This window comes from Schistocerca serialis, chromosome 7 (genome assembly GCF_023864345.2).
Source record: "Schistocerca serialis cubense isolate TAMUIC-IGC-003099 chromosome 7, iqSchSeri2.2, whole genome shotgun sequence".
Lineage (NCBI taxonomy): Eukaryota > Metazoa > Arthropoda > Insecta > Orthoptera > Acrididae > Schistocerca > Schistocerca serialis.
Window position 1 is genome coordinate 277,373,428 of NC_064644.1, and position 16,540 is coordinate 277,389,967.

Consider the following 16,540-nt stretch of genomic DNA (forward strand, 5'->3'; position numbering starts at 1 on the left):
GGCACTTCCATTTGTCGGCTCATCCTTGAGCTGTGCTCCCACGTCACTATGCGTCCACAAGCATGGGGGGTTTTACGTGCTCGCTATTCACATTCCGCTATCGCCAATTCACCGAGACTGCGTTTCACAAGTGAAACAGAACCTCTGTGTAAGCCGATATTGCTGATTAGAGAAGAAGGAGGTGTCTGGCCTTACAGTCACTGATCTACTCTTATCAAATCAGAGAAACATTCGATCGGTCTGATTATGAGTTACCGAATGATTTACTGGATTTGAATATGAAAAAATAATTTAGAAGAGGCAGGCCAGGAAAGGCCTGAAGCTTCCCAGTCTGTCATTGCTCTTTCAGCAGTAGGAACAGCGTTTTGCCATTATAGCAGAGAAACACCGTCAAATAAGCTCACAACCAGCTGAGGCGACGTGGTGTCCACCTCATTCGTTTTCGGGTAGGCCATTGACTCCTGACTCATTGCTTCCTGCTCTGGTGTATGGCGTTGTACTTCTGGCGTACGGATTACAGTTCATGATATTTTTAGTTAATTCCTTTGATATTCATAAAAGAGGACAGAGGTTAGTTAGCCAGCTGATTTGCCCGCTCTATTTTAGCTGACATTGAGATGAACATGGTGCGTTTGTGAGATGTATGAACCTTTTATGGAGATGGCTTCAATGTGATACTAGATTGACAGCCTCGTCAAGGTTTTGCGGAATCAAGTATTACATCTGAACAGTCTGTTCTCCGCCATCATATCACAGTACTGATGTGTTGCTGGTATTGACAGCGGTTCAAAGTAAATGATTCAAATAATAACTGTGATAACTATTACTGCAAAACAGAAGTGTTAAGACTATCTCGTAGTTAATAAACTGTGACTGGTGGTCGTGCTGAGTTGTCGGAATGCGCACTGTAAGATAAAATCGTTTAAGAATGACTTGGTCCCTGCTGCTGTGGAGGTTCAGGAATCCTCAGCCACTTGATTCTTTACCCTTCACTAACAATGCCCATTCAGTTAAAAAGAAAAAAAAAATTAAAAACATATTGTCTCTCTGATGGGTTTAGCTACCTCCGACTACCACAGCCCATATTATTTCAGGCACTTTTCATTTCTGGGTTAGAGAGTGCTGTGTTGACCCTTGCACAAGAAGATAACGTACTTCCTGTGTTCATTACGAATCTGATAAAACTACATTTCTTGTACAGCAAATATCTCAGTTTTAAGATAAGAACACTTGCGCTGTCCAAGTGGCACCACCACATAATATAGCCTTATGACTTTCCAGAGATAGGCGATTCCCCAGAGATCTCAGGTGCCCCACTGTTATTGACTACCCACTCCATCAAAGAAAGCTTTCTGTTTTTAATACCACCCTCAAATCCGTCAGGTCAGTACCAAACCCAAACTGTCACTGAAGAAGAATATGTAATAATCTGCCACTTGTTCAGTCACCTGTTATCAATTTACTCTACTTTTTTGTTTTACTTTCAAGAACTTTTTCTATTTCAGTGCAATTATGTTGTCTGCAAGCATACCAACAATCAAATTTCGGCTAAAATTTCTGGTATTTTTCTATGCCGTTATCAGTTATCTTCAAACGAGGTAGCACCCTACCGTAGCTTACGAAACTACGCATTTCAGAAAAGTGGTCTCATAGCTATATAAACAACAATGCAGTTTGCATTTTCCGTGTTGAAGGCGGGACAATGTCGTCCAAACGCATTACACTCTGGTGACAAAAATCACGTGATAGCGGTATGCACATGTACAGATGACGATAGTATCGCGTACACGTCGTATAAAAGGGCAGTGCATTGGCGCAGTTGTCACTTGTACTCAGATAATTCATGTGAAAATGTTACCCACATGATTATAGTCGAACTATGGAAACTAACAGCCTTTGGACGGAGAACGGTAGTTGTGGCTAGACGAATGGTGCGTTCCATTTCGGAAACTGTTACGGAATTCAATATTCAGAAATCCACAGTGTCAAGAGTGTTCCAAGAAAACCCAATTTCAGATCTACCTCTCACCACGGACAACACAGTAGCCATCGGCTTCACTTAACGACCGAGAGCAGCGGCGTTTGCATTGAGGTGACAGTGTTAACAGACAAGCAACACTGAATGAAACCAATGTTGGTCATAGGACAAACCCATCTTTTCGGACAGTGCGGCGAAATCTGGAGTTGATGGGGTATGGCAGCAGATGACTGACGCGAGTGGCTTTGCTAACAGTACGATATCTCCTGAAGCGCCTCTCTTGGACTCGCCACCATATTGGTTGGAACGTGGCCTGGTCACATGATCCCCGATTTCCGTTGGTAAGAACCGATGGTAAGGTATGAGTGGGGCGCAGACCAAATGAAACCATTGACCCAAATTGTCCAGAAGGCACTGTGCAAGCTGCTGGTGGCTCCATAATGGTGTGGACTGTGTTTACATATAATAGACTCGGTCCTCTGCTCCAACTCGATCTATCATTGACTGGGAATGGCTATATTCGGCTAACTTACGACGAAGGTTTGTGCATGCAGGGTGGAACAAAAAGATATGGTCAAACTTTTACGCAACTTTCCTTCAACTTAGGGGTAGAAAAAATATGGACATGGCTCCGGAAACATTTTGTTTCCATATCGGAGTTCTGTTTCTACGACTCTACGACATGTTAATCACAAGAAACAGGCAGGAAAAGAAACTATATCAGCACACCATGAAACACATTCCTAAATGAAGTGTTCAAAACACATTCCGTTTGCCACGAACAACGCATCAACTCGCCGTCACATTTAATCCCCGGTGCGCTGATATGCCTTTTGTGAATTGCGTATTATTACACCGCCTTCCACATCACGGGCACGAAGACTCTATACAGCTTGTACCGGGATTCAGTAGACAGCGGTTTTGAACTGGCCCCGCAAGGAAAAGTTTAGAGGGTGTAGCTCCTGCGAGGTTGGAGGCTAAGGGACTGATTCACTTCTACCTTTTCATGAGTCACAGAGTCTGTTAATTTAGAAGCCTCGGAAGATTAACACTGAAATGAGGAAGAGTTCCATCATGTACATCGTCTATGAAGCCCATGTTCTCTCGCAATCGTGAAGGGACATCTAGCAGAACAGGAAGACTATTCTCTAAGAAAACATGATAAGTTTCTACGTTGAGACCGTGTGGAAGAACGTGAGGCCCCAGCAAAGAGTTTCCAGTGGTTCTAGCCTAGACGTTAACAGAAAATCTTTGTTGATAACGTGATTGCACAATTTCTCGCGGATTCTCGACAGCCCATACACGCTGAAAATTTACGTTGAAACGAAGACTCATATGTGAACAGCACATTTTCACTAAAGTTAGGGCTGATACATTTTTGAACGTACCATTCGCAGCTGCTGATAGTGCTCGCTGTACATGCAACGGATACAGCAGGTTCTCATGTTACCAGACTCCAAACAGTCATCTGGCCAACATTACTTGCTATAGCTAATGGTCTTATACTGACAGTAGATCTGTTGTCAGTTGTACGAAGAGGTTCCTTCTCCAGTTGAGATTCCCTTGTCCTTCTAGGCCTCCCTTACTCTAGAGTGGTAGGCTTAAACGTCGCCTACTTCTGAAAATGACGATCAGTTGCTTCAAACTCTCTCTTGCTTCAAACTTTCTCCTGTCGTGGTACTGTCTTCCCCGAAGCCAATGTTAAGTACCACGGCTATTACCATCTGCTAGTTCCTACAGCGAATTGAAATCTGCCCACTCCACATTTGCGTACACTTCCATTCTACTATCCTGGAAACCAGACCCTTGATGTACTCTACGGACAGTTAGTGCTACGTACTTGCTCAGTCCACCATGAACGCATAACAGCTGATGCTATGTGCTTGATGCTACTAGAGCAATGAGGTTGGTCGCACGTCAATACAAGCAGTGTAGCGAGGCGCATGTCAACATTATCTTCCCTGCATTGGAACAACAAACAGTGTCGGTGAACTTTTTGACTTCTCTGAATAAAAACAAATAATAAGGTGAAAATCGCAAACTATGGCTGTGCTACAATGAAATCGTCTCATACTTAAAGAGGCTACAATACTGAAATTTTCAATTTTTGGTTTTTTAATCGATCATAATCTGCAGAATTTCCTCTATCGAATGATATACAATATATACACACACACACACACACACACACACACACACACACACACATATATATATATATATATATATATATATATATATATATATATATATATATATATATATATATATAATTGCCTTATTTAAACAAGAAATTTTGTGGGTATTGCCATGTAGGTTCGAAAGTTGTCAGACTGAAAGCTGAGTTTTGGAATCCTCTTCCTCCGTGGGCAATTAGTTAGGAAATAGGAATTCAAAAGTTTTCAAGGTAGTTCAGGAAGAGAAATCACATGGAGAAAATGTAGCCATCACTAAGCAGGAGTGTAGGAGAAAGTCGGGAAAGACTACGCACTTCATATTTAACCGCTCATATGTAGTAGCTGGCCGGAGTAGCCGAGCGGTTCTAGGCGCTAGAGTCTGGAACAGCGCGACCTCTACGGTTGCAGGCTCGAATCCTGCCTCGGGCATGGATGTGTGTGATGTCCTTAGGTTAGTTAGGACTGATGACCTCAGAAGTTAAGTCCCATAGTGGTCAGAGACATTTGAACCATATGAAGTAAATGAGAGGGATAGAATCCATTTTTCTTGTAACAAATTATTGCTGGTTTATTTAGGAACTACATGTATCAGTTACGGCTATTTAACATTTAATACAAACATCTGTCACATGTAAGTCCATTGAAGAAATGTTTTCACAGACCCGTAATCCTAATGAGTCAATCAACAGCATACTCTGGCCAGAATTTCTAGTACAGTGTCTGTGCCAATTAGTTTACTGCATTTAGGTATCTTTGATGCAGTGATAAAGTTCAGTGAGAAAATGTTCTAAGTTGTGATGTTCTGAAAAGAGTGCTACCGACTGTTGGTTACAATAGCTCTGGTGCTATTTGTCACCTTCTGGGTCGACTGAGCTCCAGAGAGTCTGCCGAATTTGTGATTCGCACAGTCGACTACCAACAGAAAATCTGCTCTCTGCTGCAAGACCCAGCCTGCAGGAAACTCAACAAGGACCCTACATCGACGATGACCAGGAAAACCGTGGTGCTACTGAAGGACTCAGATCTACCAGAGGCAGTGCAGAAACGGCTGTATCCCAGAGCGCCAACGACACCGCGCCTGTATGGACTGCCCAAGATTCACAAAGATGGGGTGCCTCTACGGCCGATTCTGGACACTATCAACTCGCACAGTTATGGACTGGCCAAATACCTGGCGACACTATTGAAACCACTGGTGGGACACTGCAGTCATCACGTGAAAAACTCCGCGAATTTCGTTAGAATACTGAAGGACATCCGAATACAGAGTGATGACCTACTCATGAGCTTCGACGTCACCTCCTTGTTCACGAAAGTACCGCTACAAGACGCCTTGGCGCTCCTTAATCAGCACTTCGAGCCTGAAACAGTGAAGCTCTTTGAATATGCACTTACGAGCACCTAATTCAAATGCAATGAAGAGCATTATGAACAAGTGGATGAAGTGGCCATGGGATCTCCCCTTGCTCCAGGGACCGCGAATCTTTATATGGAACACTTTGAGGAGGTGGCACTATAAACTGCTCACCGTAAACCCAGGCACTTCTTCCGCTATGTGGACGACACTTTCGTGATTTGGCAGCATGGCAGGCAGGCACTGGAGGAGTTTATGGACCACCTAAACGGCATACATGAGAATATCACCTTCACGATGGAAGTAGAAGAGAATGGCTGTATTCCATTCCTGGAAATACTGATCAGGAAGAAAGCGGATGGCACGCTGGGCCATTCAGTATATAGAAAAAAGACGCACACAGACCTGTACCTCCATGCAACCAGCTGCCACCATCCGGCGCAACGCCAGTCAGTACTGACCACCTTGGTACATAGGGCGCACGACATTTGTGACAAAGAAAGCCTCTCAGACGAATTACACCACCTAAGAGAGGTATTTCGGAAAAACGGGTACAGTGAAACACAGATTGGCAGGGCCTTCAAGAGGAGACAGGCTGACAAATTTCATGAAGAGGAAGAGGAAGTTAACAAGAGACTCGCCTTTCTTCCATATTTGGGGCCCACATCAGCCAAAATCTGGAGGCTATTAAGAAAATCTAACATAAATACCGTCTTCCGACCACCGCCGAAGACGAAAGAGCTGCTGGGCTCAGCTAAAGACCCACTCAAACTAAACACACCTGGTATATACAACATTGCCTGCGAATGTGGCGTGCAGTACATTGGTCAAACGCAGCGCTGCATCTCTAAAAGGTGCGAGGAACACATCAGGCATGTTCGACTTGGACAGATAGAGAAATCTGCTATAGCTGAACATAGCATCAAAGAAAACCACACCTTTGACTTCGAAAACACCAGGGTGCTGTGCCGAGCCGGGAGCTATTGGGATAGCGTCATTAAAGAATCAATAGAAATACGGGTCCACGAGAATCTTGTGAACAGGGACGAAGGCTATCAACTGAGCGCGGCCTGGAATCCAGCATTAGCCGCAATACGCCAGGAACGCAACAAGAACCGTCCAGCTCACGAGACGCGATCAGAATGCTCTGACGGAGACACGAACGGCGCACCCGCTTCCCTCTCCACCTCGCCCGCCGACTCCTCTGGACCCAGTCTCCCGCGGCCAGGTGGTGGGGGGCACACCGCAGGTATAAAGGGAGCGGCATCCGCAAAGTCTCGGCCCTTCGCCAGAAGATGATGAGTATGTCACTCGTCGAAACGTCGCAGTTTGAAGACACCGCCACCCGGCTGGAAGCCCGAGAACTCTTCGCCACATGAATAATGAAGTTTTTGTTACAGGTGATGATAGTGATAAATTTTATATGGCCACTAAACGCACCACTTTTAAGTTTTTCTTTGCAGATGAGAATAATGATGAAGTTTATATGTTTACTGTTAGTTAAGAAAAGCTATGTAGTTATTTAAGTATTTGTTGCAGTTCTGTTTGACAGTATGTCTTATGTCGCATAGTATAACGACTGAAGGTTTTGGAAAGGACAGCTAGAGTAAATACATATTGAGTACTCATTTCATTACCTGTTAATTCGAAGTTCACTACTTTTCAGCATAATATGCGTTTCTTCTTTCAGCTTAATAATCCATTTTGTATTTTTTCTAGGAGAAGCTATTCACGAAATTGATATGCTATAAGCAGTTAATCATTAAACCTGTTCTAGTACTTACATTTTTTTTACCCCTTTGTGTGTGTCATTCATGAATGTGATCACATATACTCTACTTGTTTCATAACCTTGCTACAGCTGACTCATGACGAATGACGTTACCTATCCTCATTTGCAGCAATAAGTCAAAAGCAAATATTTTCATGCCCCAGCAATTAATTATCGATCCCAAAGCAATGCATTACTAGCAAAAAAAAAAAAAAAAATGTATTACCAGTCCCAAATAATGCTACCAGTTTAGGAGAGTTCTGAGTAATACTGAACGATGTTTTCTAATCATAGACCTTGAATAATAGTTACACTATATTATAGTTTCAATATGTCCTATGTCACTGGAATGATCAGTTCTGAGTAATACTGAATGATGTTTTCTAATCACAGACCTTGAGTAATAGACAGTGTGTTACATTTTCAATATGTCCTATGTCACTTGAATGATGAGTTCTAAGTAATACTGAATGATGCTTTGTAATAATGCATAAATACTATGCCAATAATTTCTGTAAATAATATTTTTGTTATACTCTATAAATGCTATGCCAATAATTAACTCTCATTTTGAATGATAACTTCTGAATAATACTGAATAAGGTTTTACAAAAATATAAGAAGTACTGAATATAAGAATACTTCATAACTGGCCAATGAGTGCCAAAAATTATTTTAAATATGTCATATGTCACTTGAATGATGAAAAATGTTTTGTACTATTCAATACTTGCTATATGTTTAGTAATTGGCCAATGAATGCCCTGTTTCTTATTTTAATTTTGTATTATGTCACCTGCATGCTATTATATATGAATACTAGTAGCTTTATGCTACACTCATTAGCGCCTGTTCTGAATGATGACTTCTGGTGGTTTGTAACTGGCCAATGAGTGCCAATGATTACTATAACTAGATGAATTATGTACATTGAATGCCATTAATTAACTCTTGCTTTGAATGTTCACTTTTAAATAATGTATAAAAGTGGTTTGTAACTGGCTAATGAGTGCCAATGTTCACTGTAATCAGATGATTTATGAACATTATTCTGTAATACTTCGTACATAGTACAGAAGTGTTCAGTAACTAGGCTATGAGTGCCAACAATAAGTCAAATCGGTTGATAGACTAGTGTAATTCTCAATGATGACTAGCATGAGACTTAATGTCCTTCACCTTCTGACCTAATTACCAGAAATTACTGCAATATACGTTTTTCGTGTCTATCCTTATGATCATGGAGCACTATATTTGGTTTCTGCACTAATTCTACGCTGGTGAAAGAGTGTGGTGTTGACACATCACGGTGTCCACCACCTTGAACAATGGAGATGTTATTATGGTCCCACTGTTTGGTGTACCTAATGTACTACCAAAATGATAACATGGAATATTAATACGACGTTTCAGTGTCTTGGCTACACTGATTAATACTTCAGGGAGAAGAACTTCAGATTGTCTCACTTGGTGTTGTGCTTCTGTAGAAAGATATGGACTTTCAGTGCAGCTACGTGCAACCTAATGTGCTACAACCATGATGCAATCCTTCCCTTTCCTATCCTAGTTCTAGTAAAATGGTAACAAAGAAATACTACAGTGCGTATGCACTTTATGTCATTTGTTAATATGTTTTGTACTCATTGCGTATACATTTTGTCATTGCTTGATATGTTCTGTACTACAGTGTGTATGCCCTTTATATCATTTGTTAATATGATTTGTACTCATTGCGTATACATTTTGTCATTGCTTGATATTTCTGTACTCAGAGTATGTGCACTCTATTTCATTTTATGTTTTGTACTTATATATATATGTATATACTCTGTGACTGTCAACTTAGTAAATTAAGTAGATTTTAGAAAAATTTGTTGCTCGTGGCAAGTCCAATTGACTCACCATCGCTGCCAAATTTTTGCCCCCCCCCCCCCCCCCAGTGGAGGGTTATGTAAGAGGTGTGTGCTGCCTGCGATATGTAAGCTATAAGAGAATCTGAGACCAAAGAGCAGTGTTGACTGCAGTACGCACTGTGTAGCAGTAGCAGTAAGTTGTTGCTAGCGAGCAGTCGCCTGTCTGCGCTTGTCAGTCCTGTCTGGTGTATCATGTTGGCTGGGCCGGTCGCGGTGCAGCGATGCCGGAGCCTGAGTATTATTGTATAAGGTAAAAAAGCAGCCTCGCGCATATCTAGTAATATTATGTAAACTCACATGTAAATCTTTTAAAAACGTCCTTATAATAATCTTTGTCTAATTTCTAACAAGCATTCATTTCAATTTAAAGAATTTAATATTTTTTTTATGCATGAACATTCCGATTGTTGCAAAACAAAAATCATCTGCTTCCTTTCATAAATAACAAATGTATAGGCCAGCATTGCACAGAGCTGTGCCGGAAAAGAGCTATTGTAAGAGCAGATAGTTGCCGACTTTATCGAGGTGAGAATTTTTGCTTTTTATTCAGAATGATCTTACAGGGCCATGACGCAGCACTGCTGTCGTCCAAATTTTACCAGGTTACTGAATTTATTCTTTATTACGAGGTTTAGGAATTTTTCTGTTTCGAGCTTATATTAAATGAGAAAAGAATTTTGTGGGTACGTTAAATGGGATCCAATTTTGTTCAGAGGTTACACAAAAAATAGAATCATATTATTATTATTATTAATTAAATGTTTTTGTGATGTTACACAAAAATTGGAATCATTAACCAAATAATATTTAAAATATTTCGTGTGGGGAGGTTACAAGTTATATCATTAGAGAAAGCTGTTAGAGATTTTAAAACAAGGGCAAGACAGCGCAGACAAAGAGGAAAAAGGACTTTGAAAGACGAGATGAAAGAGAATACAGAAAACGCATCATATGGATATGGGATGCAATAACAACCTTAATGGATGTTTCCCGTAAGTTGTATTTTTTAAAACTAAACGGTACTTTATCTTAGCTTCTACCCGCCAGAATCTGTTCAACATTACTGGGTATACAAATTGGAGTATTGTGCATATTTTAACACAAGGGTTTTCTTATTTCGTTAATCTCAAAGATGTTATAGCCATACATACACAGAAAATTGTAGACAGTTTCTTATTTTTATGTCCACTTTTTAGAAAAATAATTATTATCTTTAAACTAGTCAATACTTTTGTAAATCACTGAATTAAAGTGTTCAGAAATGTATAATCTACTAGTCATATGTTACTCAAACGTTTATTCCCAATAGTTTTCGACAAAATGTCCCTTTTATAAGAATGAATTTTACGGTATTTAATACAAGAATTTCCCAACCTCTCCAGAGCCCCTTAAACTGCATGTGTGTGACTGTGTTTTAATCCTAAATAATGCAAGTAGTGTACTTAAACGCTATCTGATAAAATGAGTAACCAAACTATCTGTAAGTGAGTAACTGTTGCCATTAAGCTCAACCAAATTAATTAGAAAATCAAAATTGTAAATTGAAGATATCGTCCTGAGAAATTCTATATTGCGCAGTAGAGTAAACATTGCCATAGTGCGTGAGGTCAAAATGTGACTTCTAATTCCAGAATACAAAACTAACAGAATAAAAATGTTACATAAAACTGCAAAACGAATTTTCAAAGAATAACAACCGCAAATGTTTTCCAAAAATGCCCTGTGTTTCTGCGTAAGCAACTAACTAAATAAATTTCCGAATGCTGGATAGCTCAAACCCAAATGTAACACTGCACTGTAAGAATGAAACTGTCTAACAGGAAATATAATTTAAAATCTGCTTTACCTAATCTCAACCCTTATATTAAATTTGAAACAGACACTTAACTAAGAATGATCTTATTGCCACAAATTTTCGTCGATTACCTGTGGTAATGGAAACTTGGTACTGCTCGAAAGGGACATACATGAAAAATGCAGCGCAGCAGAAAGCCAACTAAAAGGAAAGAAAGCCTTGGGGAGTGGAAAAAAGCGGGCTATGCTTTAGCTACAGACAGTGTTCCGCAAACTGCAACGCGGCAGCACACATTTTCAAAGCTAAATTTTCGTGTAGAGACGGCGGAGGATATTGCGTTTAGTGAATATTGTAAAGAGACTGGTGTTCAAAAACTATATTGAAACTTGCTAATTATTGAAGCTACCAATTATGACCATCTTTGCAAAAACTTACTTCTCATTACAAATGTGACTCTATTGTGAAATTAGTTATTGAAATGGTGAAGCCGGACGTTGTGGAAGAGCGGTTCTAGGTGCTTCGTCCGGACCCACGCTGCTGCTACGGTTACAGGCTCGAATCCTGTCCTGGGCATGGGTGTGTGTGTGGTGTCCTTAGATTTGTTAGGTTTAAGTAAATCTAAGTCTAGGGGAGTGATGACCTCAGATGTTTAAGTCACATAGTGCTTAGAGCCATTTGAAATGGTAAAGAAGTGGTAAACGTATGGCTTCTGAGTGCAAGCCATGTGAACAGGTAACTTTATTTGCTCATTTCTGAACAAAGTAACTGACTATAACTGACTAATCTCAACTAATAAAGAAAAATCCCACTACCCATGGTGCTTAGAGCCATTTTTCCAAACACGTCCAGGCATATGCACAGAGCTGCAATGCAGCAACAACATTACTTATAAACCTTCACACTTCTCTAGTTTATCTTTACAAAATCGTATTTACAAAATGAAATATCCCCTATATCTTTCTTTGTGTTCTGCAACCTGTTTCGAGACCGCTCAGTAGTGTGAGTAACGCCCGACTCATTCACTTTCTTCCATTCAATATGAAGCTTAACGGCTGAGGCTGACCGCGTTACAAAGTTCTGTGATCCCACAGTACACTACTGGCAACATCAGTGTTACAGACAACCGAAGATCACAGTGCTTGTACTCAGAACCTCTGTGGCATAATGTATCGACTAATGAAAACTGCTGTTTGAAAAATGTCCAAAATGCATATATGAAGTACGACACATCAAACAAATTTATAGAACTCACATTAGATTCATTGCGTACCAAAAATAAACTAGACACCATATCGCCTAAGAATTAAAACTTACTGTATCTTCTTACCAAGAGATTATGGAGAGCACTATTAAATGAGCTCTAACACGAAACTGAAGCGTATCTGGACTATGTGCCCATTTAACACATTTTTATTTATGTGTGAAGAATATTTCCTGGAAAGAAACTCTGGTCATACCTTTTTATTACACCTTGTGTAATTTACGAGTATTACTACTACGGTAGACAAGTGACCGGCTGTCTACATCGAGCGCTAAAAGTGTGAACCCGGGCAAGTCGCTAGTTTGGAGCAATTATCTCTATATCTATATCTACTATGGTAGTGTGAGACTGTGATTATGGAGGCGAATACATTTTGCTGTTTCCCCAAACAGATACGTGGAAAATAACGTGTTGAAAGCATAATAATTTTTATTCTGATGTAGTTTTATTATGCCTATGGGGGCTAGACGAAATAATGGTTAAATAATGAAATAATGTATAAAATGCATTGTAATGATATTCTACCAAAGCTGCTTGTTTATATATCTTTGTTATTTAATACCACCTGTTTTGAGCATAGATCATTTTCAAGCGCTGCATAAACACAATCAAGCTATTGTCATAACTTATTTATATGGATACATATAAATGCGTAGTAGTTAGTTATAATTTTTATTCACGCAGTAAGCCTGTAAATGCTATTATTCAACTAGGATATACCTCTGTTTTATTACAATTGACATGGTTGTTGCATTACCGAGCTATACATCAGAGATGTAGATTATTTTGTAATTATTATCTTCGATGAAAATAGATTTACAAACTACGTAAAATTTAGGATTGTCTTTCGTTCAGGATTATCTGTCATCAATAAAAGTTCTGTCGATTTCCTCAACACGTTTTTTTCTTTTTAAGATGTTTTCTTTTTAAGATGTTAATTCGATATTTTGCCAGATGTAAGTGCATTTCTGTAACTTCCAAAACGATCATGTAGTTTCCCATCACCAATAAAAATTCTGTTAAATTTCTATATTTTTTTTAATTTTTGAGTCCTGTTTCTGCATTTAAGATGTTATTTTGATATTTTTCCAGCTGTATGTGGATTTCTGTACCTTCCAAAACCATCTGTAGCTTCCTTTCTCGTCTCTATGAAGAATAGAGTGTTTATACCAACTGCAGAGCATTCCACACACGACCAGTTTAGCAGGATGGGTCGCACGGGGGGTTTGTTCCCAATCTTCTTTGTTGGCTGATAGCGTTTTCGTAGCATCCTAACAGTGTAACAAAGTAACACTGTGACAACTGATTTATATACTATTTAGGCTATGTGATCCATTTAATGCGTCTGCACATTTTAACATCGGCCAATGGAGCGGAAACGTCTCTCTTCACTTCGAGTTATGGTGTGGAGAGAATTCAAAACTCTGGAGCCCGATACGTATAGATTTTTGCTGATCTACACGCTCATCTTCAGGCAAAAAGAAATGGTAGGAAATTTATGGTAAGGTCTTATGATATCAAACTGCTGAGGTCACCGGTCCATCAGCTGACACACTAGTTAATCTAACTTAAACTAATTTACGTCAAGGACTACACACACACCCATGCCCGAGAGAGGACTCGAACCTCCGACAGGGGCATCTACGTGGAGTGTCACAAAGCGCTTCATACCGCTCGGCTACCCCTCACGGCTCAAAAATTGTTTTTCATATGGTGACCTCCCTACAGTACCAGCCACCGTCAATCTGCTCATCCCTGAGGAAGTGCGGCGGCGGAAGGTGGCTACAACCAACCCCTAAGAGTCCAGCACCAGGAGCATCCTTGAATGTTCACGCCAAGTGTTATGTTGGCACCAAGACTTACGTGGAGCTTGTATCTTTGTACTACAAATACTCTACTCACGCACCAACAGTCACAACACCCACTTATTCCATAACTGAGAACAAAATGATAGGGATGGAAAAACGATGTGCAACATCGGCCTGTCTTTACCCTTGCTAGAGACTCAGTACCTGAACAACACTAGATAATAATAATGTGAACGTAGGGTAACTTGAGGCAAAATGATGAGGAGGAAAAACCAGTTCCGTCTCAACCGCAACGTCAAAACAGTCTCCGTGGAGCCCCTACCTTTTCTAAAGCCAAGCTACTCGTCCTCTAACAGATCACTGATTTTCTTATCCATTCTCCTGATTATTATTCTCGTCAGCAACCTGGATGCATGAGCTGTTAAGCTGACTGTGCGATAATTCTCGCAGTTACTGACTTTTGCTGTCTTATTTGTTGTTTTGTATATATTTCAGTGGTGCCTGCTCTGTCGGACATGTCCCACAGAACAGACACCACTAGTGATGAATCGGCTGGTGGGTAAGGGGAAGGAAAGGAAGGGATGGATGGGAATTTGTGACTTCCTGCCACACAAGGATTGTATGCACTTGGCCGTAGTGGTTAAGGCAACTGCTCATGAGACGCGACAGATCCGGGTTCGAGTCCCAGTCCGGCACAAATTTTCAACTTGCTCCATTATAGTACCATAATGCCCTATGCTACTGGAAGTCATGAATTCGTATCCCTTCCCTTTCTTTTCCTTTTCCCTGTTTGCATATAAATCTTCGAAGTTGTGTAGATGATTTTCTGAAAGTGGTGATATGTTGCCAGTCTCATACGTTCTACACACCAACGTGAATTGTCACGTCCTTCAGTGATTTTAAATGTTTCGATTGAATGTTACCTATCCCTTCTGCCTTATTTGATCGCAAGTCCTCCAGAGCTGTATCTAGTTCTGACTGTAATACTGGATCCACTATGCCATCTCTATCGACTCGAATTTCTTCTTCTGTAACGACAAGTCTTTCCCTGATAGAGGCTTTAAATATACACATTCCACCCATATTCTATCTTCTGCGTTTCACAGTTGAATTTCCACGGCACTCTTAATATTACCACCTTGCTTTTAACTTCAAGGAAGTTTGTTTTCACTTTTCTGTATGTCGAATCATTCCTCCCGATGATCATTTCATCTTCGAATCCTTCGCCTCTTTCCTGCTGACACTTCGCCTTGGGTGCACTGTGTTTACTACTTATTTCATTCCAAAGCGATTTAGACTGCTGTAATGCTGTTTTTTCCTGAACATTTTCGTACTTCCTTCTTCCACTGATCAGTTGAAGTACTTCATCTGACACACAACGTTTCTTCAAATGGTTCAAATAGCTCTAAGCACTATGGGATTTAACATCTGAGATCATCAGTCCCCTAGACTTAGAACTAGTTAAACCTAACTAACCTAAGGACATCACACACCTCCATGCCCGAGGCAGGATTCGAACCTGTGACCGCAGCAGCAGGGCAGTTCCGGACTGAAGCGCCTAGAAACGCTCGGCCACAGTGACCGGCTAACGTTTCTTCGCAGTTACCTTCCATGTACCTATATTTGTCTGTACAACAATCTGTGATTGCTCTTTCTAATGATGTACACTCCTCTTCTACTGAGTTGCATACTGTTGTGTACATAGTTCCGCGTAGTCAGAGCGTACACAGCTTTCCCACTAGAGCGCGCCCCACTAAGCACAACAGCACAGGCGCAGCTCTCGTCCGTCTCTGCTCTACGAGATGGTGCTGTCTTAGAGACGGACCAAATTCTGCTTCCGCCGATCCGCGTATTAATATGTAACGCAGCCAATGAGATTGCTGCTAACGTAGAAACATTTCTCCTCGCGGATCACACTCGCGCAGTGATACCTGAACGCTCGAGGTATTATAACAAGTGTACAGACCTCCGATTAGTCAGTCTGCATTTCTCTGCACCAATCTGTACCAGTCTACATTAGTCTGTACCAGTCTATAGTCAAGTTTCAGTCTGCGCCTAATAAGATTGTCATATTCCTGTACATAGCCATGAAGATAAATGTATAGATACTTTTGTCAAGTATCAGAGATATGTGAGAATAAGATTAACGTACCAAGAGCAAAGGAACTTCAGATTGTCAATTGTAAATAGCATCCAGAACCAAGTTAAGTTATTTTTATGCTTGTTATTATTTTAATAAATGTGTGTGAAAATTAATCAAGTTCTGTGTAAAGTTGGTCACCGTCAATCTGCTACTCTAAGCGTGCATGTGGCATTTCTATCGTCTGACCTAACGGCAGAAAATAAACACGCCACGATAAGACCACGAGACATATTGCTGACACTCGCCTACTTCGTTAGAGCGACAAGTCCAATAATCTGATGGTGTGTATACCGAAGGTCTTACAGTACGCACACCACACACACCATGGTGATCCTTATCG